At 41.6% G+C, this 27,030-nt stretch overlaps 1 long non-coding RNA gene across 1 annotated transcript in view; it reads left to right on the top strand.

Moving 5' to 3' along the window:
• The window catches only part of LOC144685408 (uncharacterized), a 1,061,419-nt gene that overhangs the window by 201,369 nt on the left and 833,020 nt on the right, over window positions 1-27,030 (top strand). The gene's annotated exons all lie outside the window — the stretch shown is intronic.

Genomic DNA, 27,030 nt, shown 5'->3' with positions numbered 1-27,030 from the left:
TGGGGTTTTAAATAACTCAGCCTTTACCAACTGCTGTGTCATAACACCCAGTGCCCTGTCAACTTTAGGAACCGACAGTCTAATCAACACTTCCTCGTAATCAATTTTGAACCCTTCTAGTGACAGAGTTTCCTCGTCTGTCACCATGGCAACTACCTCCTTGGTAAAGGCGGATGCAAAGTATTCATTTAATACCTCAGTCATGGCCCCTTCGTCCATGTGTAAGTTCCCTTTTAGGTCCCTAATTGGCCCTACTCCTCTATTTACCACCCTTTAACTATTTATATGGCTATAGAAGACTTTGGGATTCCCCTTTATGTTGGCTGCCAGTATTTTCTCATAATCCCTCTTCACTTCTCTAATATGCTTTTTCACCTCCCCTCTGAACCTTCTGTATTCCTCTTGGTTCTCAATTGTATTTTCTACCTGACACCTGTCATAAGCACACTTTTTCTTCTTTATCTTAATTTCTATCTCTTTTTCATCCAGGGAGCTCTGGATTTGTTTGCCCTAGCTTTCCCTTTTCAATGGAATATACCTTGGCTATGCCCAAACCAATTCTTTTTTGAAGGTAGCCCATTGTTCAGCTACAGTTTTTCCTGCCAATCTTTCATTCCAGTCTATCTGGCCCAGCTCCGTTCTTGCCCCATTGAAGTCGGCTCTTGTCCAGTTAATGATTCTTACTCTGGATTGCCTATTGTCCTTTTCTATCATCCCAAAACATACAATACAATGATCACTATCTCCTAAATGTTCTCCCACTGACACTTGATCTACTTGGCCCACCTCATTTCCAAGAGCCAGGTCAAACAGTGCATCTTTTCTGGTTGGATTGGACACATACTGCTGTAGAAAATTCTCCTGAACACAATCTAGGAACTTTTGCCCCTCTCCACCCTTTACACTACTACTGTCCCAGTCTACATTCGGGTAATTAAAGTCTCTGATTATAATTACTCTATAATGCTGCATCTCTCTGTAATTTCCCTGCAGATTTGTTCTTCTACGTCCTTCTCACTATTTGGCAGTCTATAGACTACACCGAGCAATGTAATTGCATCCTTTATTGTTCTTTAGCTCGAGCCAAATTGATTCTGTCTTTATTTTTTTTATTATTATTATTTATATTTATATTTATTTTTATATTTATATTTTATTTTTATTTTTGTTTTTGCTTTGGATTTCCAGCATCCACGGTTTTTTGTTTTTATCTTATATGATTCTGTCCTTGATCCCTGTGGGACATCCTCTTCCTCCAGCACTGCAATGCTCCCCTTAACCAATACCCCCATCCCTCCTCCTTTCCTATCTCTTCTGAACACCTTGTATCTGGGAATAGCTAACATCCAGTTCTGCCCTTCCTCGAGCCAGATCTCTGTTACAGGACTTATACTGTTGACATCAGCTTAAGTGGAGGATGTCAACACAAACAAGATTGAGAAAGAAGATAGGACTGCAGAGACTTGATCAAAAATTCAGACTGACACTCCTGTCTGAGAGTGACTGCTCCACTCTCAGAGGGTCCGTCTTTCCAATGAGACGTTCAACTGAAGCCCCAGCTGCTCTCTTAGCTGGACGCAAAAGATCTCACGGCAGCATTTTGAAGAAGCGCAAATTGACAAGACGCCACATCAGAGCTTACTACACAAATTAAGAGCTCATGATGTAGGGGATAACATTTTGGTATGGCTAGAGGATTGGATAGCTAACAGGAAGCAGGGAGCAGGGAAAAATAGGCTTTTTTGGGTTGGCAAGATGTGACGAGTGGAGTGTTACAGGGGTCAGTGCTGGGGCCTCGACTATTTACAATTTATATCAATGACTTGGATGAAGATACGGTAACTACATTTGCTGATGACACGAAGATAGGTAGGAAAGTAAGTTGTGAAGAGGACATAAGGAGCCTGCAAAGGGATATAGATAGTTTAATTGAGTGAGAAAGAATTTGGCAGATGGAATATAATGTGGGAAAATGTGAACTTGTTCACTTTGGCAGGAAGAATAGAAAAGCAGCAAATTATTTAAATGGAGAGATCTTGCAGAACTTTGAGGTACAGACAGTTCTGGGCATCCTAATACATGAATCAGGAAAAGGTAGTTTGCAGGTACAGCAAGTGATTAGGAAGGCAAATGGGATGTTGTTTATTGTAAGGGGAATGGAATATTTTGGATGTTTTGCCACAGTTGTACAGGGCATTGTTGAGTCCACATCTAGAGTATTGTGTACAGTTTTGGTCTTATTTAAGAAAGGATATAAATGTGCTAGAAGCAGTTCAGAGAAGGTTCATGACTGATTCCTGGGATGGGGGTGGGAGGGAGCTATCTTATGAGGCAAGGTTGGACAGGCTAGGCCAGTGTCCATTGGAGTTTAGAAGATTGAGAAGTGATCTTATGGAAACATAAAAAGGACCTTGAGGGGACCTGACAGGTTGGATGCTGAAAGGATGTTTCCCTTTGTGGGATGGACTAGAACTAAAGGATACAGTTTAAAAATAAGGGGTCTCCCATTTAAGATAGCGATAAAGAGAAATTTTTTCTCTGAGGGTCATGAATATTTGGAACTCTCTTCCCTAGAGAGTGGTGGAGGCATAGCCAATAAATATTTTTAAGGCAGAGGTAGATTGAGTCCCTTGTTAGTCAAGATTCTAAGTTTATCAGGGCTGAAGGGAATGGTGGAATAGGTGGAACATGGAGTTGAGGCCATAATCAGATTAGTCATGATCTCATAGAATGGCAGAGCAGGCTCGAGGGGCCAAATGGCATATTCCTGCTCCTAATTTGTATGTTGGTATGAATTCCCCTGGTGTTTTGATTAACTTTTTCCTCTCAACCAACACCATGAAAATAGATTAGCTGGTCATTATTGCAATGCTGTTTGTGGGAGCTTGCTGTGTGCAAATTGGCTACAGTGTCTTCTATGTTCCAATAGACTACACTTAGAAAGTACTTCATTACTCAATCATGTCTAGTCCACAAAATGCAGGAAATATCCAATCTGGCAAATTACTACCCCATCAGCCTACTATTAATCATCATAGTGATGGAAGCGGTTGTTGACAATGCTATCAAGCCACACATACTCACCAATAACCTGATCACTGATGCTCAGTTGAGTTCTCCAGAATCACTGTTAGAAACCTCATTATAGCCTCGATCCAATCATGGACAAAAGATCCAAATTCCAGAGGTGGGGTGAGATTGACCACCCTTGACATCAAGCTGGCATTTGAGCAAGTGTAGCATCAAGGAGCCCTAGAAATCGGGGTGGGGGCCGGAGGGGGAACTCTCCACTGGTTGGAGTCATACCTAGCACAAAAGAAGATGGTTCTCAATGTTGGAGACCAAACATCTCAGCCCCAGGACATTGTTGCAAAAGCTCCTGAGGGCAGAGTCTTAGGCCCAATCATCTTCACCTTCCCTCCAACTAAAGGTCAGATGAAGGGAGGATGGATGTTTGCTGATTATTGTGCAGCGTTCCTAGGAACATAGGACACCGGAGCAGGAGTAGGCCATTGGCTCCTTCAAATCTGCTCCACCATTCAACAAGATCATGGCTGGTCTGATTGTGGTCTGTATGCACCCCCCCCACCCCCCCACACAAAACCCTCGACTGCCTTGTTGATCAAAAATCTATCTAACTTAACCTTGAATAAATCCAAGGTCCCAGCCTGCATTGCATTCTGGGTAAGAGAATTCCACAGACCAACAACGCTCAGAGGAAAAATTTCTCCTCATCTCCATCTTAAAAGGGAGGCCTCTTATTTTTAAACTGTGTCCCCTAGTTCTAGTCTTCTCCACAAGAGGAACCATCCTCCTGGTATCTACCCTATCATTTCCCCTCAGAATCTTATATGTTTCAATAAGATCACCTCTCATTCTTCTAAACTCCAATGGGTAAAGGCCCAATCTGTTCAACCTTTCTTCATAAGATAAGCCCTTCATCCCAGGAATGAGTTGAGTGAACATTCTCTGAACTGCTTCTAACCCAATTATGTCAAAACTGTACACAGTATTCCAGATGTGGTCTCACCAAGGCGCTGTACAGCTGCAGTAAAACTTCCCTACTTTTATATTTCATTCCCCTTGCAATGAATGCCAACATGCCATTTGCCTTCCGAATCACTTGCTGTACCTGCATACTAACTTCTTGTGATTCTTGTACCAGGACACTCAGGTCCCTCTGTACCACTGAGTTCTGCAATCTCTCTCCATTTAAATAGAATACTGCCTTTCTATTCTTCCTGACAAAATGGACAAGTTCACATTTCACACATTATATTCCATCTGCCTATTTTTTGCCCAATCACTTATCCTGTCTGTATCCCTTTCTAGACTCTTTACCTCCTCTTGATAATTTATTTTCCTACCTATCTTGGTGTCGTCAGCAAATTTAGCTGCCATATATTTAGTCCCTTTATCCAGGTCATTGATCGTTGATTGTAAATAGTTGAGGCCGTGGCACTGATCCCTATGGCACTCCACTTGTTACAGCTTGCCAACCTGAAAAAGACCCATTCCATTTGTAAATCCTCAGATGATGAAGTAGTCTGTACCCGCATGCAACAAGACCTGGACAACATTCAGATTTAAAAAGGAAATTAGGAGAGCAAAAACGGGACCTGATAAAACATTGGCAGGAAAAATAAAGGAAAATCCAAAGTTATTTTACAAGTGCATTAAGAGCAAGAGGATAACTAGGGAAAGAGTAGGGCCCATTAAGGACCATAGTGGTAATTTGTGTGTGGAGCCGGAAGACGTAGGTAGGGTTCTAAATGAATACTTTGTGTCGGTGTTCACAAGTGAGAGGGACAACGTGGGTATGGAAATCAGGCAGAAGGTATGTGATATAATTAAAGAAATTAGCATAGAAAGGGAGGAGGTTCTAAGTGGTCTGGCAGGCTTAAAAGTAGATAAATCTCCAGGCCCAGATGAAATGTATCCCAGGCTATTGAATGAGGCAAGGGAGGAGATAGCAGGGGCACTGGCAATAATTTTCAATACCTCTCTGGCCATAGGAGAGGTGCCAGAGGACTGGAGGACAACCAATGTGGTACCGTTATTCAAGAAGGGAGGAAGGGATAAACCAGGGAACCATGTCTAACCTCAGTGGTGGGGAAACTATTGGAAGCAATTCTGAGGGACAGAATTAATGTACACTTGGAGAGGCAGGGATTAATCAAGGACAGTCAGCATGGTTTTGTTAAGGGGAAGTCATGTCTGACCAATTTGATTGAATTTTTCGAAGAGGTGACCAAGTGTGTAGATGAGGGCAATGCATTTGACGTACTTTACTTGGACTTCAGCAAGGCTTTTGATAAGGTCCCACATGGGAGACTGATAACGAAGGTAAGAGCCCACGGGATCCCAGGCAATTTGGCAAATTGGATCCAGAATTGACTGAGTGGCAGGAAGCAGAGGGTTAAAAACAAAAAGCTAAAAGCTACTGCGGATGCTGGAAATCCAAAACAAAATAAAAACAGAATTACCTGGAAAAACTCAGCAAGTCTGGCAGCATCGGCGGAGAAGAAATCAGTCAACGTTTCGAGCCCTCATGGCCCTTCAGCAGAACTGAAGCGGCTTCAGTTCTGCTGAAGGGCCATGAGGGCTCGAAACGTTGACTGATTTCTTCTCCGCCGATGCTGCCAGACTTGCTGAGTTTTTCCAGGTAATTCTGTTTTTAGGAAGCAGAGGGTGATGGGCGAGGGATGTTTTTGTGACTGGATGTCTTTGTCCAGTGGGGTTCCACAGGAATTGGTGTTGGGTCCCTTGCTGTTTGTGGTATATATAAATGATTTATACTTGAATGTAGGAGGGTTGATCAGTAAGTTCGTGGATGACACGAAAATTGGTGGGGTGGTAAATAGTGAGGAGGATAGCCTTAGATTACAGGAGGATATAGACGGGCTGGTCAGATGGGCTGATCAGTGGCAAATGGAATTTAATCCAGATAAGTGTGAGGTGATGCACTTGGGCAGCACAAACAAAGCACTGGAATACATGATGAATTCTAGGGGCCTGGGAAGTACCGAGGATCAGAGGGACCTTGGTGTGCATGTCCACTGGTTCCTTAAGGTAGCGGGATAGGTAGGTAAGGTGGTTAAGGAGGCATATGGGATACTTGCCGTTATTAGCTGAGGCATAGAATATAAGAGCAGGGAGGTTATGCTGGAACTGTATAAAACGCTGGTTAGGCCGCAGCTAGAGTATTGCGTGCAGTTCTGGAATCCGCATTATAGGAAGGATGTGATTGCATTAGAAAGAGTGCAGAGGAGATTTACCAGGATGTTGCCTGGGCTGGAGAGTTTTAGTTATGAAGAGAGATTGGATAGACTGGGGTTATTTTCCCTGGAACAGAGCTTAATGAGGGGGGACATGATTGAGGTGTATAAAATTATGAGGGGCATAGATGGGGTAGACAGGAAGGAAATTTTCCCCTTGGTGGAGGAATCAATAACCAGGGGTATAGAGTTAAGGTAAGGGGCAGGAGGTTTAGAGGGGATGTGAGGAAGAATTCTTTCACCCAGAGGGTGGTGGGAATCTGGAACTCACTGCCTTAAAGGGTGGTAAAGGCAGAAACCCTCATAATATTTAAGAAGTATTTGGATGTGCCCTTGTGATGCCATGGCATACAAGGCTATGGGCCTAGTGCTGGAAAATAGGATTAGAATAGTTAGGTACTTGTTTGACCGGCGCAGACTCGATGGGCCAAAGGGCCTTTTTCTGTGCTTTAGACCTCTATGACTCTATAACTATGAATATCAGAAATCTTCAGAGCAGAATGTAAGTGGATTGTGTTAATAACTCAAACACAAGCAAAACAATGACTCACACTGTGCAACAGCCTTTATAGGAAATTTGTATTGCAACACTCAGTTGTTTAGTAGAGAAGTCTTGGCAATAAGAATTCAGGACTAGCTAAATTCCTTTGCCCTAAATGCACATTTATGAAGAAAATGAAGTTCTATATAGAATGTCTTAACTGTTAAAAAAGGCACTCAACTTAATAAATGTAAAATAAACTGTAAAAGGACAAAGAAAATTTAGATTGCATTAATGACTCATTAATTAGTATGTGGCAAACTGCTGGTCAAATATATTGCAACATATTAAAACCAGTGACATAGACAAACCTAATTTGTAAGAATCAGGAGCAACTAAATACATTTTTCATCCAGTGTTGGGACCATGATGCAGCACGTACAAAATATTGTCTTTTATGTTTCGGCTAATCAACAGCTCAGGTCGTTTCCAATTGCAACATATCATTTTGATGTCACACACAGTGCCGCTACTAATTGTGCGCAGGCCTTAAGTAACAGGTCAGTGCCGGCACTAAGATCTGTTCAATAATTTGTAGTTGTTAGATGTGTCAAAAATAATTTACCAGGATATTTGTTCAAATCTAACAATGTTCGATTCTATGAAGATAACGCAATACATTACTACTATGCATCCGTCCAATGAAGCGTCTTTATTCAAACTATGATATATTAGGAACAACCTTGATGTTTTACATCTTTTTTAAACTTCCTTCAGAAATTCCATCACTTGTGCTTTTCATGAAACTACTTACAATTCATTGGCCCAGAACTTGCGCAATGGCGATAATGCTAAATGCCAGAAGTTAGACAGTTGAGCTTCCCAATCCTCCATTTGTGAACTGACACCACACTTTGCTAGAAACATAAATTGGACAGGGTTTTCTGGTAGATATAATGGTGGGGATAACAGCATTTACTATTATTAAACTGTAAATTGAATAGCAACTTCTGGTGACCACCATACGCACGGAGTTAAATGTGAAAATTAGGGAACTTCTGTCCAAGTTGCCCTACTCCTCCAGAAGCTTCCCCATACCAGTATCTCACGGAGATTCTGGGGGCTTGTGCCAAAATTGGGAGAGCTGTCCCACAACCTAGTCAAGCAACAGCCTGACATATACATACTCAAGGAATCATACCTTACAGACAATGTCCCAGACACCACCATTCCTGGGTATTTCCTATCCCACCGGCAGGACAGGCCCACCAGAGGTGGTGGCACAGTGGTATACAATTGGGAGGGAGTTGCCCTGCCCTGAGAGTCCTCAACATTGACTCTGGACCCCATGGAGTCTCATGGCATCAGGTCAAACACGGGCAAGCAAACCTCCAGCTGATCACCACAGACAGCCGACCCCCCCCTCCACCCCACCCCACACCTCACCCCCAACCCCTCAGATGGTGAATCAGTACTCCTCCATTTGAACACCAATTGGAAGAAGCACTGAGGGTGGCAAGGGCACAGAATGTACTTTGGGTGGGGGATTTCAATGTCCATCACCAAGGGTGGCTCGGTAGCACCACTACTGACCGAGCTGGCCGAGTCCTAAATGACATATCTGCTAAACTGGGTCTGCGGCAGGTGGTGAGGGAACCAAGAAGATGGAAAAACTTATTTGACCTCGTCCTCACCAATCTACCTGTTGCAGATCCATCTGTCCGTGGCAGTATTTGTAGGAGTGACCACCGTACAGTCCTTGTGGATACAAAGTCCCGTCTTCACATTGAGGATCTCTCCATAGCATTGTGTGGCATTACCACTGTGCTAAATGGGATAGATTTTGAATAGATCAAGCAACTCAAAACAGGGCATCCATGGAGGCACTGTGGGCCACCAGCAGCAGCAGAATTGTACTCAACCACAATCTGTAACCTCGTGTCCCGGCATATCTCCCACTCTACCATTACCATCAAGCCAGGGGATCAACACCGGTACAATGAAGCATGTAGGAGGGCATGCCAGGAACAACACCAGACATATCTAAAAATAAGTGTGTCAGCCTGGTGAAGCTACGCAGGACTACTTGCGTGCTAAACAGCAAAAGCAGCAAGTGATAGACAGAGCTAAGCAATCCCACAACTAACGGATCAGATCTAAGCTCTTCAGTTCTGCCACATCCAGTTGTGAATGGTGGTGGACAATTAAACAACAGGAGGAGGAGGCTCCACAAATATCCCCATCCTCAATGATGGGGGAGTCCAGCATGAGTGAAAAAGACGAGGCTGAAGCATTTTCACCACCTTTAGCCGGAATTGGCAAGTGGATAATCCATCTCAGCCTCCCCGAGGTCTCCAGCATCACAGCTGCCAATTTGTAGCCAATTCAATTCATTCCATGTTATATCAAGGAATAGCTGAAGGCACTGGATACTGCAAAGGCTGTGGGCCCTGACAACATTTTGGCAATAGTACTGAAGGCTCATGCTCCAGAACTAGCCACACCCCTATCCAAACTGTTCCAGTTCAGTTACAACACTGGCATCTATCCAGAGTCTGTTCTCTCCAGAAAAAGCTGGCCAAATTCAACCTGGCCAATCGCCACCCCTTCAGCCTACTCTTGATCATCAGGGATGGAAAAGGTCATTGACAGTGCTATTAAGTGGCACTTACTCCACAATAATCTGCTCCCTGGTGCTCAGTTTGGGTACTGCCAGAGCCACTCAGCTCCTGACCTCATTACAGCCTTGATCCAAACATGGATATAAGAGCTGAACTTGTAGGCAGCCTTTTACGGAGTGTGGCATCAAGGAGCCCTAGCAAAACTGAAGTCAATGGGTATCAGGGGAAAACTGACCACTGGTTGGAGTCATACCTAGCATGAAGGAAGATGGCTATGGTTGTTGGAGGTCAATCATCTTAGTCCCAGGACATCAATGCAGGAGTTCCTCAGGATAGTGTCCTGGGCCCAACCACCTCCAGCCGCTTCATCAATGACCTTCCCTCCATCATATGTCTGACTGAACATTTTCTCACATTGAACAACATTCTCCCTTGACCCCACTCAATTCCTCTAAATAAAAGGTGTTATTGTGGGAACCCATGTGGGTCCTAGCCTGCCTCTGTATGGGATATGCAATCCTAATCAGGTCCCTTCCCTCTCCTTTTTGACTGGTACGTTGATAACGTATTGGTGCTATTTTCTGCTCATGCCCTGAGCTGGAAGCTTTGATCAACTTTGCTTCTAATTTCCATCCTACCCTCATCTTGACACAGTTGATCTCAGGCTCTTCCCTTCCCTTCCTTGAATTCTCTGTCTGGACATAGGGTATAACCTGACCTAAGAGGAAAAAAGATATGGCCTTGGTATTGTTGCTTGCTACCAAAAATAAAATCAATAGTCAAGTATTTTGAGAGCTGGGTGGTGATAAAGGGTTGAACCTTCTATTAGGGTTCTCAATGAAATTCACAGAAGAGGTGATTTGTTAAATGCCTATGATGCATGTGGTCAGACTTTGATAGATTTCGAAAAACAGATGGTCATTCCATGGAGGAATATACAAAAAAATTTTTTAAAACTCAATTTGGGAATCCCTGAATTAGTATAAATGTTGAAATGGCTGGATTGATGCAAGGTGTCTCAAATGGTTCTAACTAATGTTCGGTTCTCAGCTGAGAAGACTCTGTTGGATCAGAAATTCCCGGGAAACAAATGAGACATTCTACAGTAACACAAAGCATAGGGGACTCAATGTTTGTCAGATTTTGAAATGGTCTAGATACTGGACAGGGGCGTCAATACACTGGAAGAGTCAAAGACAGGCAGCATCAGGATGAAATTGCCATTAGTAGATCTGGCTATTATAGCAGAAGACTTTTCTGCCTGGACATGGGGTATGTCCCTGACATACAGAGAACTGGAACAGCAATAGATAAATTAATCCCAGGAATACCCAAGGAACAGTTAAAAGGTACTTCAGGTGTGATTTCAAGTATCATTATGCAATGAACTGCCCAAAGCAGAAAGGCAGGGCCCTCGAAGTGACACATGAAGCAGAAAATTCTGAGGAAGAGGAGGGAGATAATGATGACTCTGAACAAATTATTTTGATCTCAGCAAAGGACTAAAAGTCCATCTATGCATTAGTTTAACAGCACAGTGTTATATAATGCTTGCAGTTTGATAGTACGTGGTGCAGGTTAATTAAAATATAGTCATCATTCACTGAATAGTAAGGATAGATGCAATGTTAAGGAATTATAAAAGTACTACTTGTTTTAGGTTTGGTAATAGCAACACATTGTGATCACTAAAGAGAATTGTAATTTTATCCAAAATAGCTTGAGTAGTAAGCTAATCTTTAAGTACTGATGTAGTTTCTAGTGAGATACTTATACTGTTGAATAAATCTCCTATGAAAAAGGCACAAATGACAAAACCTGAAGTTTCCTGTTAGAGTATTAGACAAGTATTAATGGCGTCAGCTGATGAGAATCAGAAAAAAGTTGCTCATCCTACTTTTTAAAATGTTGAAAATCCTGCTAAAAGATGCAGATGTGGTTGACAAAGTGTATATAGAAAAGATTGAGAAGTGTGAATTCTGTGAAAGGTATCAGAGGACACTGCCACATCCTATTGTGAGCCTTCTACTGGTACACAACATTAACAAGGTGGTTGGCATGGATCTAAACGTATGGGAGAAAGAAATATTTTCATTCTACATTTTGTGGACCTGGTGACTAGATTTACTCTTTCTACAATAATACTTAGGAATGTAAGTAAATGAAAGACAGAATGCTGTTTATTGTAGACAGGTGTACAGCAATTGACTGAATCTTACCAGCATGCATTGCGAAGGCCTTTTGAATTAAAGTAACCAGTTAAAAGCTGCAGGCTGCTTTTCATTACAAATAAACTGAACCAATGGTCTGAGAGACTATGGAATGTTTAGCAAGAGGTCCAAAATTCATAAAACCGGGTTGAAACCAATAAACAGCGATACATACACAAAGATCATAGAGCCAAAAGATCTGTAAAGCTGCAGAACCTGCCAAACTGGTGTTGATTAATGATGTTAGAGGTTTTTTTTTATACATATTATCAGATAAACTTAGTCTTTAACTTACCAAGCAAATTGTAAGAGGTCAGTAATTTGAGGGATTCTGTTTATTATCTTGCGTGTGACCAGGAAAGAAAGCTGCTGTTGTATTTGCTGATAATGATCTTAAAAACATCTGCAACATCCACAAGTGATGGAATTCCTGAAGGGAGTTTAAAGCAGATCTACAACATTAAGGTTGTTTCTAATATCATAGCTTGAACAAATAACTGGACACAATTGTAGCTTAAGGTGGATTTTGATAGGACAATCTGGTCAACAAAATGTCCTGACCAAGGTATAAAAATTGTTGCAAAGAGATTCAGTGCTTTAGCTTCTTAAGAATAAAATTGGCAGGAGATTCACCACTTGTTGGTTGATCGTTTGTATAACTTCTTGTAATGTATTTGTGACTAATGGGTATATTGCTACCGGTGTATTGTCCCGTTCGAAACTAGTAAAGACATTAATGTTTAATTTGGGCTCTGACTGCTGTCTCATTACTTCTCATAATTCTCATGTCCAAACAGTAGAGTCACCTGTCAGGGTTACCAGGCTACGTCTTACAGTAAGGACAAAATGGTTATTATAGAGAAAAACAATGGAAAAATAATTGGGATTGGACTTGAGGCACGAGCAACATTTTTTTTTACTGTTAATGGAGGGGAATTTGCCATTCATGAATTCAGAGACATATATGAAAACATGAACACTGCAGCTCAAAGTCCTTTCATCAATGGACTCTGAAAGGAATCACAGGGCGATCAATGAAATGCTGCATAAAATTTTTAGTTGATCAAGCAGACTGCAGGTTGACAACCACCCTGGCATGGGGTTTCATTCAAAGAATTCTAGATTGTTGGAGGATATGGTCCCCATCAATTAAGCTATTTGAAAAATCCTAAATTGCCTTGTGCCGTGTAATAGCCCTCCTGCTCTCGAAGATACGAAAATTTGTTCCATTTTTCTGCATATTTGAAATTTTACGTGCAGAGTTGGGCTTTCATCAAGATAGGGATCGGAAAAAATTTGGAGAGCTCTTGAGGCATCGTATAAGACATATGAACATACATACGTATTAGGAGGAATAGGCCTCTTGGCCCCTCGAGCCTGCTCCGCCATTCAATAAAACCACTGGTAACCTTTCATCCCCTTAACCAAGAATCTATCTAGCTCTGCCTTAAAAATATTCTCTTACACCTCAAAACTAGTACACATCAAAGCAACCCAGACTAGCTGGCTTTAATCCAATTAAGAGACACCCACAGACTAAACCTCTGATTCATGCACTAGGACACCCAGATCCCTCTGAATCTCAGAGCTCTGCAATCTCTCACCGTTTAGATAATAAACATCTTTTTTATTCTTCCAGACAAAATGAACGATTTCACAATTGCCCACTGTCATGAAGAGAGGAAGACTCTGATTCCACCGCCTTTTGAGGAAGAGAGTTCCAAAGACTCTCAGCCCTCAGAAAAAATTTCTCCTCATCTCTCTTAAAAAGCGACGCCTTATTTTTAAACAGTGACCCCCTGGTTCTAGATTCTCCCACAAGAGGAAACATCCTCCCCATAACCACCCTAACAAGACCCCTCAGGATCTTAAAGGTTTCAATTAAGTCGCCTCTTACTCTTCTAAATTCCAGTGGATACAAGTATAACTTGTCCAACTTTTCCTCATAAGGAAACCCACCCATTCCTGGTATTAACCTAGTAAACATTCCACGAACTGCTTCTAATGCATTTACATATTTCTTTAAATAAGGAGACAAGTACTGTACACAATGCTCCAGATATGGTCTCAGCAATGCCCTGTGCAACTGAAGCATAACCTCCCTACTTGTGTAATCAATTCCCCCCACAATAAATGATAACATTCTATTAGCTTTCCTAATTACTACCTGTACCTGCATACTAACCTTTTGTGATTCATGTACTAGGACACCCAGATCCCTCTGAATCTCAGAGCTCTGCAACCTCTCACCGTTTAGATAATAAGCTTCTTTTTTATTCTTCCAGGCAAAATGAATGATTTCACAATTGCCCACTGTCATGAAGCTATTAATGTATGTAATAATGTTGGAAATTATTTTTTTTAAAATAGAGGTTTAGTCTGTGGGTGTCTCTTAATTGGATTAAAGCCAGCTAGCCTGGGTGCTTTGATGTGTACTAGTTTTGAGATGAATTAGAGGTAGAGTGTATTTGCATTTTGTTTAATGCAGCATTCATGAAGGGGAGTGAAATCTGGCACCTAGCTATATTGCTGATAAAATCGGTACTATGAAAGGGGTTTTATTGTTAAGGGGCAGGTGATACAATGAGAATTTACATTCAAAGAGATGTGCTGGGGATAACAGACAGCAGTTTTGTGTGTGCAGAGCAGAGGCAATGTAAGATCAAAGCCTGTAAGCCTCCCACTGTGTCTGCAAAGGAACCAAAGTGAAAGGAATCTCCTTCTGAATTTGTACGGTGAAAATGCTTTGCCTGGTGTCTGCTTAAAGTCTATCGGTTGCTGTTGACTTAGTGGAGATTAGTTTGGGAATTTAAAAAAAGTTATGATAGTAGTAATTTGTAGCCATGTGTATATGTTTAACTTGTGTAAATTAATAAATGGCTCATGTAATTTGATATAAAAACCTCTTGAGAACTGGTGGTTTTATGCCTGAATTCAGAGTTGCATCTCAAACATACTAAATGAAATCCAGCTCTACTTGTCCCCCCCACCACCCCTTCTTAAACCAGCTTATATTTCACCTCTCTTCTATTTTTACTTAGTTCTGTTGAAGGGTCATTCGAAATCGAAACGTTAACTGTGTTCCTCTTCGCAGATGCTGCCAGACCTGCTGAGTTTTTCCAGGTATTGTTGCTTTTGTTTTGGATTTCCAGCATCCGCAGTTTTTTGCTTTTTAACTAAATGAAAATATAGGTTATGACAGTTGTTTAAAGGTTCCCTCTGGGATTTTTAAATAATTCAGCTTTACCAACTGCTGTGTCATAACACCACATTATACTCCATTTGCCAGATCTTTGCCCACTCATTTAACCTATCTATGTCACTTTGTAGCCTCCTTATGTCCTCTTCACAATTTACTTTCCTACCTGTCTTTGTGTTGTCAGCAAATTTAGCCACCATTCCTTCCATCCTTTCATCCAAGTCATTTATTAGAGACAGAGTTTAATTCATGAGATTTGGTGTATCATAAGAAGAGGGTTATAGGGAATGGAAAGGCCCTGTTAATGTAATAGCTTGTGATGGTAAGACAGTACTTATCAAACATGGCAATTGAACTGTTGTGGTTCGTCCCTCAATTGAATCAGAATGACAACATTTCAGACTCTTAAGCAGCTGATAGGAGTAAACAAGGCAACTTGTACCTGAAGTGCTCATGTGTTTTGTGATGAATGTCCTGAAGAATAGAATGTGATAGATCAAGGGCTGGATAGTGGTAATATTAGTGATTATGATACAGATCAAAGCTATCACACCCGTAGGCCAATTGCCCAGAATCAGTTCACAGGTGACATATATTCCAGAGAGATCTAGTGAATGGAGGACTGCGACAATTGTGGGACATTCAAAGAAAGCAAGTAGAAAGTTTAAAGATTGGTTGAACATTCAGGATAATAATCAAGTAGTGAGGTCCATGAACTGGCAGAATGGGAAGAGTGAGTTCGTTTCAAAGCTTTACATCTCTAACTTTGTCCTATCCTGATGAAAGGTTTTCAGCCTGAAGCATTAACTTGGTATCTCTCTCCACAGATAAGCCTGCCCTGCTGAGTATTTCCTAGCATTGCCTTTATTAGATTTCAATATTTTGCTTTTGAATCAATTCGACTCGTTCAATTCCCAAATTATCATACTTTGATTTTACATTACTATGAAAAGATTGCCAAGTATTATATAAAAACCATAAAATTTGTCTTTCAACTAGGGAGTGGACACTGTCTGCATTCCAAGTTGAATTATGCCTCAGCCATTATTTCCATTTCACTCAAAAATTTGGACTATGTAACACCACAGGATGTTGTTAATTTATTATAACTAGTCAAAGTGAAGGCTGTGACAATAGTGACTAAGTCAGAGCTCATAAGAGGCCAAATAGTCGTGGGTTTGGCCAATGATACTCTTTCAGGTGTACTCTAATTTAAAGAAGATCTGACTTTAGAAATAAGCCATCCAAATCAGACAACTGAAAGTCCGCCAACAAAACTGATCCATTTCACGTGGCGTGAAACTATGGTACAGAGCAATCCCAACAGTCTAGCTTATAAAACAACAAGAGGGCAAGACCACTCCAGGGCAAGGAAAGTAATACCCAAGCAAAACGCAAGGTGGTGGCAGACCGTGTCATTGCTGTGGTGCCAAAAGACCTCTCAGGCCTGAGCAGCGTCCAGCAATCACTGTGCAGTGCGTGCTCTCACTGCAACCGCCTGGGGCACTTTGGAAAGATGTGCAAGTCGAAAACCTTGAGACATGTGGAGGATCCCAAACAAGTCCATGAGATAGATGAGCCAAGAAGTCCAACAGTGCTTCTTGGGAGAAATTAAGGATCCCAGGTTCACATTTGGAATGCTGACGTATCTGTAAATGGCCACCTCAAATTTTAAATTAGGCACAGGAACCAGGTCCTGTAGAATAAGGAACCGTGGCTAGTGAAATATTGTCTGAAGTCACCGACAACATAGATACGAACATATGAACTAGGAGCAGGAATCGGCCACTCGACCCTGCTCTGCCATTCGATAAGATAAGATCACAGCTGATCTGATTGCAGCCTCAACACCATATTCCCGTCTACCCCAATAACTTTTCACCCCCTTGCTCATCAAGAATTTATCTACCTCTACCTTAAAAATATTTAAAAGGCAGTGGAAGAGAGTTCCAAAGACTCATGGCCTTCAGAAAAAAAATTTCTCCTCATCTCTGTCTTATTATCCCCTTATTTTTAAACTGTGACCCATAGTTCTAGACTCTCCCACATGAGGAAACATCCTCTCCACATCCACCCTGTCAAGACCCCTCAGGGTCTTAAATGTCTCAACCAAATCACCTTTTGCTCTTCTAAACTCCAGCAGATACAAGCCTAACCTGTCCAACCTTTCCTCATAAAAAAACCTCTCATTCCTGGAATTAGTCTAGTAAACCTCTCCTGAACTACTTCCAATGGTTATATGTTCTTCTTTAAATAAGGAGACCAATAATGTACACAGTGCTCCAGACGTGGTCTCAACAATGCCCTGTACAACTGAAGCATAACCTCCCTATTTTTGTATTCAATTCCCCTCACAATAAATAATAACATTCTATTAGCTTCCCTAATTATTTGCTATATTCTGCATACTAACCTCTTGTGATTGATGCACTAGGGCACTCAAATTCCTCTGCATCTCAGAGCTCTGCAATCATTCATTATTTAGACAATATATTTCTTTTTTATTCTTCCAAAATAGACAATTTCACATTTTCCCATATATACCACTTGCCAGATCTTTGCCGACCCACTTAACCTTTTTGTAGCCACCTTACATCCTCTTCACAACTTACTTTCCTAGCTAAATCTGTATCATCAGCAAATTTAGCAGCCATACCTTCATCCAAATCATTTATGTAAATTGTAAAACATTGAGACCCCTGCATTGATCCCTGTGGCACACGTTACATCTTACCAGAGAATGACCCATTTATGGCTACTCTATTTCCTGTTGCTAGCCAATCTTCTATCCATGCCAATATGTTATCCCCTACATCATGAGCTTTTCAGCAATAACCTTTCATGTGGCACCTTATCAAGTGTCTTCTGGAAATCTGAGTACAGTACATCCACCGGTTCCCCTTTATCCACAGCACATGCAACTCCTTCAAAGAATGCCAATAAATTGGTTAAACATGATTTCCCTTTCACAAAACCATGTTGTCTCTGCCTGATTACCATGACTTTTTCCAAGTGCCCTGTTATATTGCCTTGACTAATAACTTCTATCATTTTCCTTATGACAGGTGTAAAGCTAACTGGCCTGTAGCTTCCCACTTTGTCTCCCTCCCAAATAACACAGTTAGGGAGCCATCAAGCTCCAGGTCAAATGTTAGTTGCAATCAATGCTCTAATATAAAAACAAACAAATAAGGAAGATATTTGGTGCTCCACAACCAAAAATTTTCTCTCCTGTGCAGGAAAGCCTGTGTCAACTTCAACCTCACTGGGCCGGGCTGACTGAAGACTATTCACAGCATAACACTGAGAAACGATGTCAAACCTGCGCACTTGTTTACACCATGGAAATGACCACATCTACTTATGAAGTGATACAGCAACTCGATGAGATGACTAAGATGGGGGTCATCTCCCCCAGCACTCAGCTGACAGAATGGTGTTCCAGGATTGTCCCAGTTCCGAAGCCAAAGGGGTCCATATCTGTGTTGATCTGGCACAACTCAACAAGGCAATAATGAGAGAAATCCACCTGACGTCCTCAGTGGACAACAGCTTGACCAACTCTCCAAGAACATAGTGTTCTCGAAACTTGATGCCAACAGCGGCTTCTGGCAGGTTCTGTTAGACGAGCAATCTAAGTTGCTGACAACTTTTATTTCCCCATTTGGCAGATTTTGCTTCAATCGTTTGCCCTTCAGCATTACCTCGGCACCCGAGATTTCTTAGCGCACAATGTTGGCCATCTTACAAGGCCTGAAAAGGAGAAATCTGTCATATGGCTTATGTCTTTTTCCATGGTACAAATATCAAGGAATATGACAGTAGACTCATGGCTGTTTTGAAACCCTTGCAGGAAGCAGGATTGATGCTGAATGATAAGTGTGAGTTCTCCAAGATCTCATTTCGGTTCTTAAGTCATATTGTGAGCAGCAAAGGCACCATGGCGGACCCACACAAAACAAAGGCAATTAGTGAGTTCAAAACCCCGTCATCCATTCTAGTCCTCCAAAGATTCCTGGGCACGATGAACCAGCTGGTGAACTTACTGCCCAACCTGGTGCAGGTCGCAGAGCCTCTGCTTCACCTTCTCAAAAAGGCACCAGCGTGTTGTTGGGATGCACACCAAGAGCAAGTATTCTGTCAGGTCAAAACGTGCTGCTCTCACCAGATATCCTGGCTCAGATGACCCAGCTACAGTCGTAGCAGATGCCTCGTCAACAGGACTAGGGGCAGCTCTGTTCCAAGAGCAGCTGGATGGACGCCGCTGACCAGTATATTACACATCTAGGGGGCTGCCAGACAGAGAGATGCTGAATGCAATTATTGAAAAAGAGGCCCTTGCAGTAAATGTGAGCTTGTGAGAAGTTCTCTGACTATATTGTTGGGCTGAGGGTGGTCATCAAGTCAGATCACAAACCATTGGTCTCACTGTTGGATGAGAAAGAAATCGCCAGGATGCCCCCCCAGAATTCAGATTCCACTTGAATCTCACGTGCTTTGGATGCGAGACAGTGTATGTCCAGGGGAAGCATCAAACAACTGCGGACACACTGTCCGGGGTCACAGTCGGCCATGCTGTAACACACAATGTCAATCTGGTTAAGGAGCTCGAATCACATTCCCAGTTCACAACTGCTGGCAAGCTCCAAAAAGCTTCAACAAATACACCAGGCGCAGATGTGAGATGAAGAGTGTGTCTGTGTCCATCAGTACTGCCTACAAGGTTGGCCACTGCAGCATCCAGGGGGGGCAACGTTGTGAAAATTTACTTCAAACAACAGAATCACCACTGTAATTGATGATCTGCTAGTGTATGACGGTCATTCCTGTCTCACTCCGGCTGGAGATTCTACAACGAATCCACCAAGGCCACTTGGGCATCACAAAGTACGAGCAACTGAAATGATTTTAAATTGCCAGGTGTACACGCTGCACAAACCAGCCCAGAGGGTTCCCACACGGTTCCCCACCAGACCTTCGGAACATTTGGGAATGAGTCTATTCCTACACAACAGCAAGTCCTATCACATCATTGATTATTTCCCTCAGTGAATCGTGGACACACAAGGACCACGGAGTCGGTCATTAGGCCACTGAAAGAAATCTTTGCGATCCATAGCATCCTGGACCAGGTAGTGTCCGACAATGGTCCAGAATTCGCTAATGAATACGCCACTCACTCATTCTGTCAGCTCCCCAAGGTATCTACAATCTAACGGTGAGGCGGAAAGGGGGGTCCGAACTATTAAAACCCTCTTGAAGAAAAATGACAACTTTCCAACAGCGCTTTTGACTTCTGGATCAGCCCCATCAGAGCTGCTGATGGGCAAAAAATTTTACACTTAAATTCCCATGCTGCCAAAGAAATTAATCCTAGGGTTGGCAGTTAGGGATATTAGAAAGTTCAGAATAGTCCTATAGACAAGCGACAAGCTTCTACTTACAATAGGACGTACTGTACTAGAAACCTGGCCAGCTTAAACAGAGGTGGCAAGGATCGGATCAGGGACCTTGGCAGAGAAGTTGGCATTGTCCTGAGGGATGAAGATCAACGATGATCTTACTTCATACAAAACCCAGAAGGCACAATCAGACGGAACAGAAGCCATCCCGCATGGCGAACCTCCTACCATACATTTGAGCAAACCAGGTGAAGAAATCCAAATAATTAGAGTCATAGAGTCTACAACACAGAAAAAGGGCCTTCGGCCCATCGAGTCTGTGCCGGTCAAACAAGTACCTAACTATTCTAATTCCATTTTCCAGCACTAGGCCCGTAGCCTGGTGCATTGAAAGTGCACATCCAAATACTTCTCAAATGTTATGAGGGTTTCTGCCTCCACCACCCTTTCAGGCAGAGAGTTCCAGATTCCCACCATCCTCTGGGTGAAAAAATTCTTCCTCGCATCCCCTCTAAACCTCCTGCCCGTTACCTTAAATCTATGCCCCCTGGTTATTGATCCCTCCACCAAGGGGAAAACTTCCTTCCTGTCTACCCCATCTATACCCCTCATAATTTTATACACCTCAATCATGTCCCCCCTCATTATCCTCTGCTCCAGGGAAAATAACCCCAGTCTATCCAATCTCTCTTCATAATTAAAACTCTCCAGCCCAGGCAACATCCTGGTAAATCTCCTCTGCACTCTCTCTAGTGCAATCACATCCAGAACTGCACGCAATACTCTAGCTGTGGCCTAACCAGCACTTTATACAGTTCCAGCATAACCTCCCTGCTCTTATATTCTATGCCTCGGCTAATAAAGGCAAGTATCATACGCCTCGGCTAATAAAGACAAGTATCCCATCTACCTGTCCCCCTACCTTAAGAGACCGGTGGACATGCACACCAAGGTCCCTCTGATCCTTGGTACTTCATCGTGTATTCCCGTGCCTTGTTTGCCCTGCCCAAGTGCATCACCTCACACTTATCTGGATTAAATTCCATTTGCCACTGATCAGCCCATCTGACCAGCCCGTCTATATCCTCCTGTAATCTAAGGCTATCCTTCTCACTATTTACCACCCCACCAATTTTCGTATCATCCGCGAACTTACTGATCAACCCTCCTACATTCAAGTCTAAATCGTTTATATATACCACAAACAGCAAGGAACCCAACACCGATCCCTGTGGAACCCCACTGGACACAGCTATCCAGTCACAAAAACATCCCTCGCCCATCACCCTCTGCTTCCTGCCACTCAGCCAATTCTGGATCCAATTTGCCTGGGATCCCATGGGCTCTTACCTTCTTTATCAGTCTCCCATGTGGGACTTTATCAAAAGCCTTGCTGAAGTCCAAGTAGACTACATCAAATGCATTGCCCTCATCTGCACACTTGGTCACCTCTTCAAAAAATTCAGTCAAATTGGTCAGACATGACTTCCCCTTAACAAAACCATGCTGACTATCCTTGATTAATCCCTGCCTCTCCAAGTGTACATTAATTCTGTCCCTCAGAATTGCTTCCAATAGTTCCCCCACCACTGAGGTTAGACTGACTGGCCTGTAGTTCCCTGGTTTATCCCTTCTTGAATAACGGTACCACATTGGTTGTCCTCCAGTCCTCTGGCACCTCTCCTGTGGCCAAAGAGGTATTGAAAATTATTGCCAGTGCCCCTGCTATCTCCTCCCTTGCCTCGCTCAGCAGCCTGGGATACATTTCATCTGGGCCTGGAGACTTATCTACTTTTAAGCCTGCCAGCCCACTTAGAACCTCCTCCCTTTCTATGCTAATTTCTTTAATTATATCACAGTCCTTCTGCCTGATTTCCATACCCACGTTGTCCCTCTCACTTGTGAACACCGACACAAAGTATTCATTTAGAACCCTACCTACGTCTTTCGACTCCACACACAAATTACCACTATGGTCCTTGATGGGCCCTACTCTTTCCCTAGTTATCCTCTTACTCTTAATGCACTTGTAAAATAACTTTGGATTTTCCTTTATTTTCCCTGCCAATGTTTTATCATGTCCCGTTTTTGCTCTCCTAATTTCCTTTTTAAGTTCCCCCCTACACATTCTATACTCCTCTCGGGCTTCTGCAGTTTTGAGCGCATTGTATCTGCCATAAGCCTCCCTTTTTCTCTTTATCCAATCCTGTAAATCCCTCGACATCCAGGATTCCCTGGATTTGTTGGTCTCGCCCTTTGTCTTTACAGGAATATGTGGGCCCTGTACTCTCCCTATTTCCCTTCTTGAATGCATCCCACTGCTCTGATGTAGATTTACCTAAAAGTAGCTGCTCTCAGTCCACTCTGGCCAAATCATATCTGATCTTATTAAAATCGGCCTTCCCCCAATTTAGAACTCTGATTTCTGGCCCATCTTTGTCCTTTTCCATAACAACATTGAATCTAACAGAGTTATGATCATTATCTGCAAAATACTCCCCCACTGATACCTCTACCACTTGCCTGGCTTCATTCCCTAAAATTAAGTCCAGGATCATCCCCTCTCTTGTAGGACCTTCTACATGCTGGCTTAACAAGCTCTCCTGGATGCATTTTAAGAATTCCACTCCCTCTAAACCTATCACACTATGACTAACCCAGTTAATGTTGGGGAAGTTGAAATCCTGCACCGTTACTACACTATTATTTTTACACTTCTCTGAAATTTGCCTACATATCTGCTCTTCTATTTCTCCCTGACTGTTTGGGAGCCTAGAGTACACTTCCAGCAATGTGATTGTTCCTTTTTTGTTTTTAAGTTCTATCCATATGGCTTCATTTGAGGAGCGTTCTAAGGTGTCATCCCTCCTTACTGCTGTAATTGATTCCTTGATCAATACTGCAATACCCCCTCCTCTTTTACCTCCTTCCCTATCTCGCCTGAAGACCCTGTATCCTGCAATATTGAGCTGCCAATCCTGCCCCTCTCTCAACCATGTCTCTGAGACAGCAATGACATCATAATTCTACGTGTTAATTTGTGCCCTCAACTCATCTGCCTTATTCATCAGGCCCCTTGCATTAAAATAAATACCATCCAACCTTGCCAAACTCCCTTGTGCCTTAACTGGCCTATAATTTCTATGCCTTCCAGACTCCTTTGCTCTCACTTCTTTGGCTGTGCATCTCCCTCTGCTGAACCTCCTCTCAGGATCCCATCCCCTTGCCAAGTAGTTTAAGCCCTCCCCAACAGCACTAGCAAACCTCCCCACAAGGTTGTTGGTCCCATTCCGGTTCAGGTGCAACCTGTCCGACTTGTAAAGGTCCAACCGCCCCCAGAAACAGTCCCAATGCCCCAGAAATCTAAAGCCCTCCCTCCTGCACCATAATTGCAATACCATATACTACAACTTCAACTCCAGACCAACAAAATCAGCCCAAAGCAGTTGAGACTACCACTCCTCCAAACTTGAAAAGAACAAGATCTGGAAGAGTCGTAAAACCTCCAGACCATCCGAATCTGTAAAGTCAGGGATTTGGGGGGAAGAAGGGGTAGCATGTACATATTATTGTAAATACATCTGGATAAAGACCTGGTGGAAGATGTAGTATTAGGGTATTTGGGACTGTAAGGGTTAATGTGGGACTGGGGAAACAGTACCGTTCACATTATGATGTAGAGAGTCACATGGGAATAATAGTGTAGTGGTGAGTCTGGTAGAAGTCGCCATGGAGATAGCACCTAGTCAGGGCTGTATCCTATAAATATGTATATAGTTGTCTGTGTTAGAAATGTATATAGTTAAGTGTTATTAATGAAGTTATTGTTCAATTGTACAAGCCTCTAGACCTCTTCAGAAGACAACATACAATCTTACAGCAGTAGGTAAGTGGCCTACAAATATTATATACAAGCTGCGTTTCTCAGTATTTATAACGTGCAATATTTTTAAACACATGCTTCAGTAACATTGCTGCATTATAGTCGTATGTAAACCAATGTTGTGTCGAGCAATTATCAGAAATTATGCTCCAGAACTAACAATGAAGAATGCTGGCAGCATTTTAAAACGCTATAAGAAAATATCAAGGAAGGTAACTACATTGAATGGAGGTAAACTGAGAATTGAAAGCTGATTACAGGTGAGTTTGTAAAATTTTGGATAGGAAAGAAAAAAAGGATAAAGGGATAAAAAAATATATTAAATAATTTCAAATAGACAGCAGAATATTTATGTCCAACAGCAATACTACAAAAGATTGATTAAACTTTAGAATACATGAATCAATCAATTTATATTTCTAATTTGTAATTGTGTGGAGTACATAGAGTCAGACTTCATTTATTGTGATGGAAAACTGAAGTACATCCTCAATGCAAATAACAAATTAGAAATAGAGTACAACTGTGAATCTGAGAGTCACAGCAGCTTTGAGGATATTGGCTAAAACATGTTTTAAAAAAAAATTCAAACACTTATCCCTTCATTCTTGTACACAGGATTGATTTAACTTACATGTTATCTCCTGCTTTATGATTTTCCATAAGCGGCCCCAAACTGCAATGTACAAGAGGATATGTGCTGCACAATATCACAAACCACTGTTACAGAAGTATGTTTACAGTGGGAAGAATTGCATTCAACATAATTCTTAGGTATGTAGGTTTATTGGGAATCTCAGTCCTTTCCAGAAACCTGAATTGGCTGAGTTCGTCATCAGCTAACAGGCTTCTCAGTAACTCTCCATCTGTACATGTTTCAAATAGGACTACAATTCTTGAAGCTTATCAACATGATATACAATTTCAATATGGCAACCAGAGTTTGAATAGGTAAGGTAGACAGATTACGAGGATAATTTCAAGCAGAGTCAAGCTGTTTGATCTATACTTCATTGCAGGGAATAGATACCTAAAAATCCTAATATAGAAAAAATGCATTTGCGTTCAAGGTAAATAAAATACAGGGAAAACATGGCTGAATCCATCATCAAAATATTTCAATGAAAAATAATTGCTTATATATCCAATCTTAAAGTAACTATTATTACATAACTGATAACGAGAACATGAATGTCATATTTCACATTGCCAAGTTCTTGCCTTGGAGCCAGACAGAAATGCTTGCAATCAAAAGGCAGGACAATGTAAGGATTTTAAGTTATTGGTTACATACGAACATACAAATTAGGAGCAGGAGTAGGCCACTTGGCCCTTCAAGCCTGCTTCGCCATTCAATAAGATCATGGCTGATCTGATTTTACCCTCAACTTCACATTCCTGCCTACCCCTGATAACCTTTCACCCTTTGCTTATCAAGAATCTATATAAAATATTCAAAGATTCTGCCTCCACTGCCTTTTAAGAGATTTCCAAAGACTTGCGAACCTCAAAGAAAAAATTTCTCTTCATCTGTCTTAAATGGGCGACCCCTTATTTTTAAACAGTGACCCTTAGTTTTAGATTCTCCCACAAAAGGAAACATCCTTTCCACATTCACCCTGTCAAGTCCCCTCAGAATCTTATTGAGGTGCATTATTATGGTAAAGAATGTTCGTGGCCTCCAACTGACACCTTATACTATACATTACCATAACAAAATTAATAAAACAGGTATGTACAGCAGTTAAAAAATAAAAATAAAAGAAAAACAACTAAGTCAATCTGGCACATAAATACTAGATATAACATAATATGGTAGATTGTTTAATGGAGGTATATGTATAAAGAACTGAAATTTTCCCATCGTTTTAGATATGATGCAAGATGAACTGGACAGCATTAAAATGATGAGATTAATAAATTAGATGATTGACATTTGAGTGGAAAGGTAGCTGTTTAGAGGTTTGCGCACCACAAGATAATGTCGGATTAGGGAAAAAATTAAAATGAATTTAATATACATTCAGAGAGGGCCTAATAATACATTGGTAATCTAGGAGGGGCTTTCTTTGGAGTGAATAACTTATTAAAGAATGGGTTCTTTGGTCCAAAATATGAATGCCAAAAACAATTATACTTTGTCTAATGAACCAAAATGAAAATGTCATGACTTAGAAACATAAGGCCAAGAAAGACTACCTCAAAGCTTGTCCCTCCAATCCTAGCATCCAGCTGTATTATGAAAATCTCTAATGTTTCATTCCTGTACATTATATTTGATAACTGGATCCAATCAAAGAATGTGAATTTGTTTTATGTACATGTGGAAAGGTTGCCCAATTCCAATTTCTTCATGAACACACGTAATTACAGTCCAGTAATATTGGAACATCCATCCTGTTCCTTTCTCTCAACACCCATAACCCCATCAATAAAGTGAGTCATAAGATTACAAAGTCATTATACAGAATATCCAGACTGCAACAGAAAACTCAGGTTTAAAAGCTAAAAATTAACTCATTAGCATTTACATTGCTCTTCCTACTGTGGTTAAACTTCTTTTAAGATCACATTTCAATAAAAATGTGTTCATTGAGGAGCAAATTATAACTTTCAATATTTCTATTGTTACAAAACATCTCTGACCACAGCAACATTACGACAGATCTGCTTGATATTAAAATCATTGTCAATTGCGCACACTACTGAATTGTCACTTATTTCAAGTACACTTTTTTCTAATTGGTATTTCCATCACTCTGCTTTCCTATTAATTTCTTCTACCATGATCCAGTTTTGATCTCCTGGGTGGGGTGTCAAGTTACATGACAGGATGATACCAATCTAATGATTAAAATTGTGCCTGTTTATCATCGGTCAGCATCTAACTTGAGCAGCAGGTATATCTCCATCCTTTATTTGAGTGATTTAAAATGTGAAAAAATCCCTCGTAATC

This window comes from Cetorhinus maximus, chromosome 10 (genome assembly GCF_964194155.1).
Source record: "Cetorhinus maximus chromosome 10, sCetMax3.hap1.1, whole genome shotgun sequence".
In the NCBI taxonomy this organism is placed as follows: Eukaryota; Metazoa; Chordata; class Chondrichthyes; order Lamniformes; family Cetorhinidae; genus Cetorhinus; species Cetorhinus maximus.
Note: the sequence above shows the minus strand (reverse complement) of the source record. Positions and strands in the feature narration are given on the sequence as shown.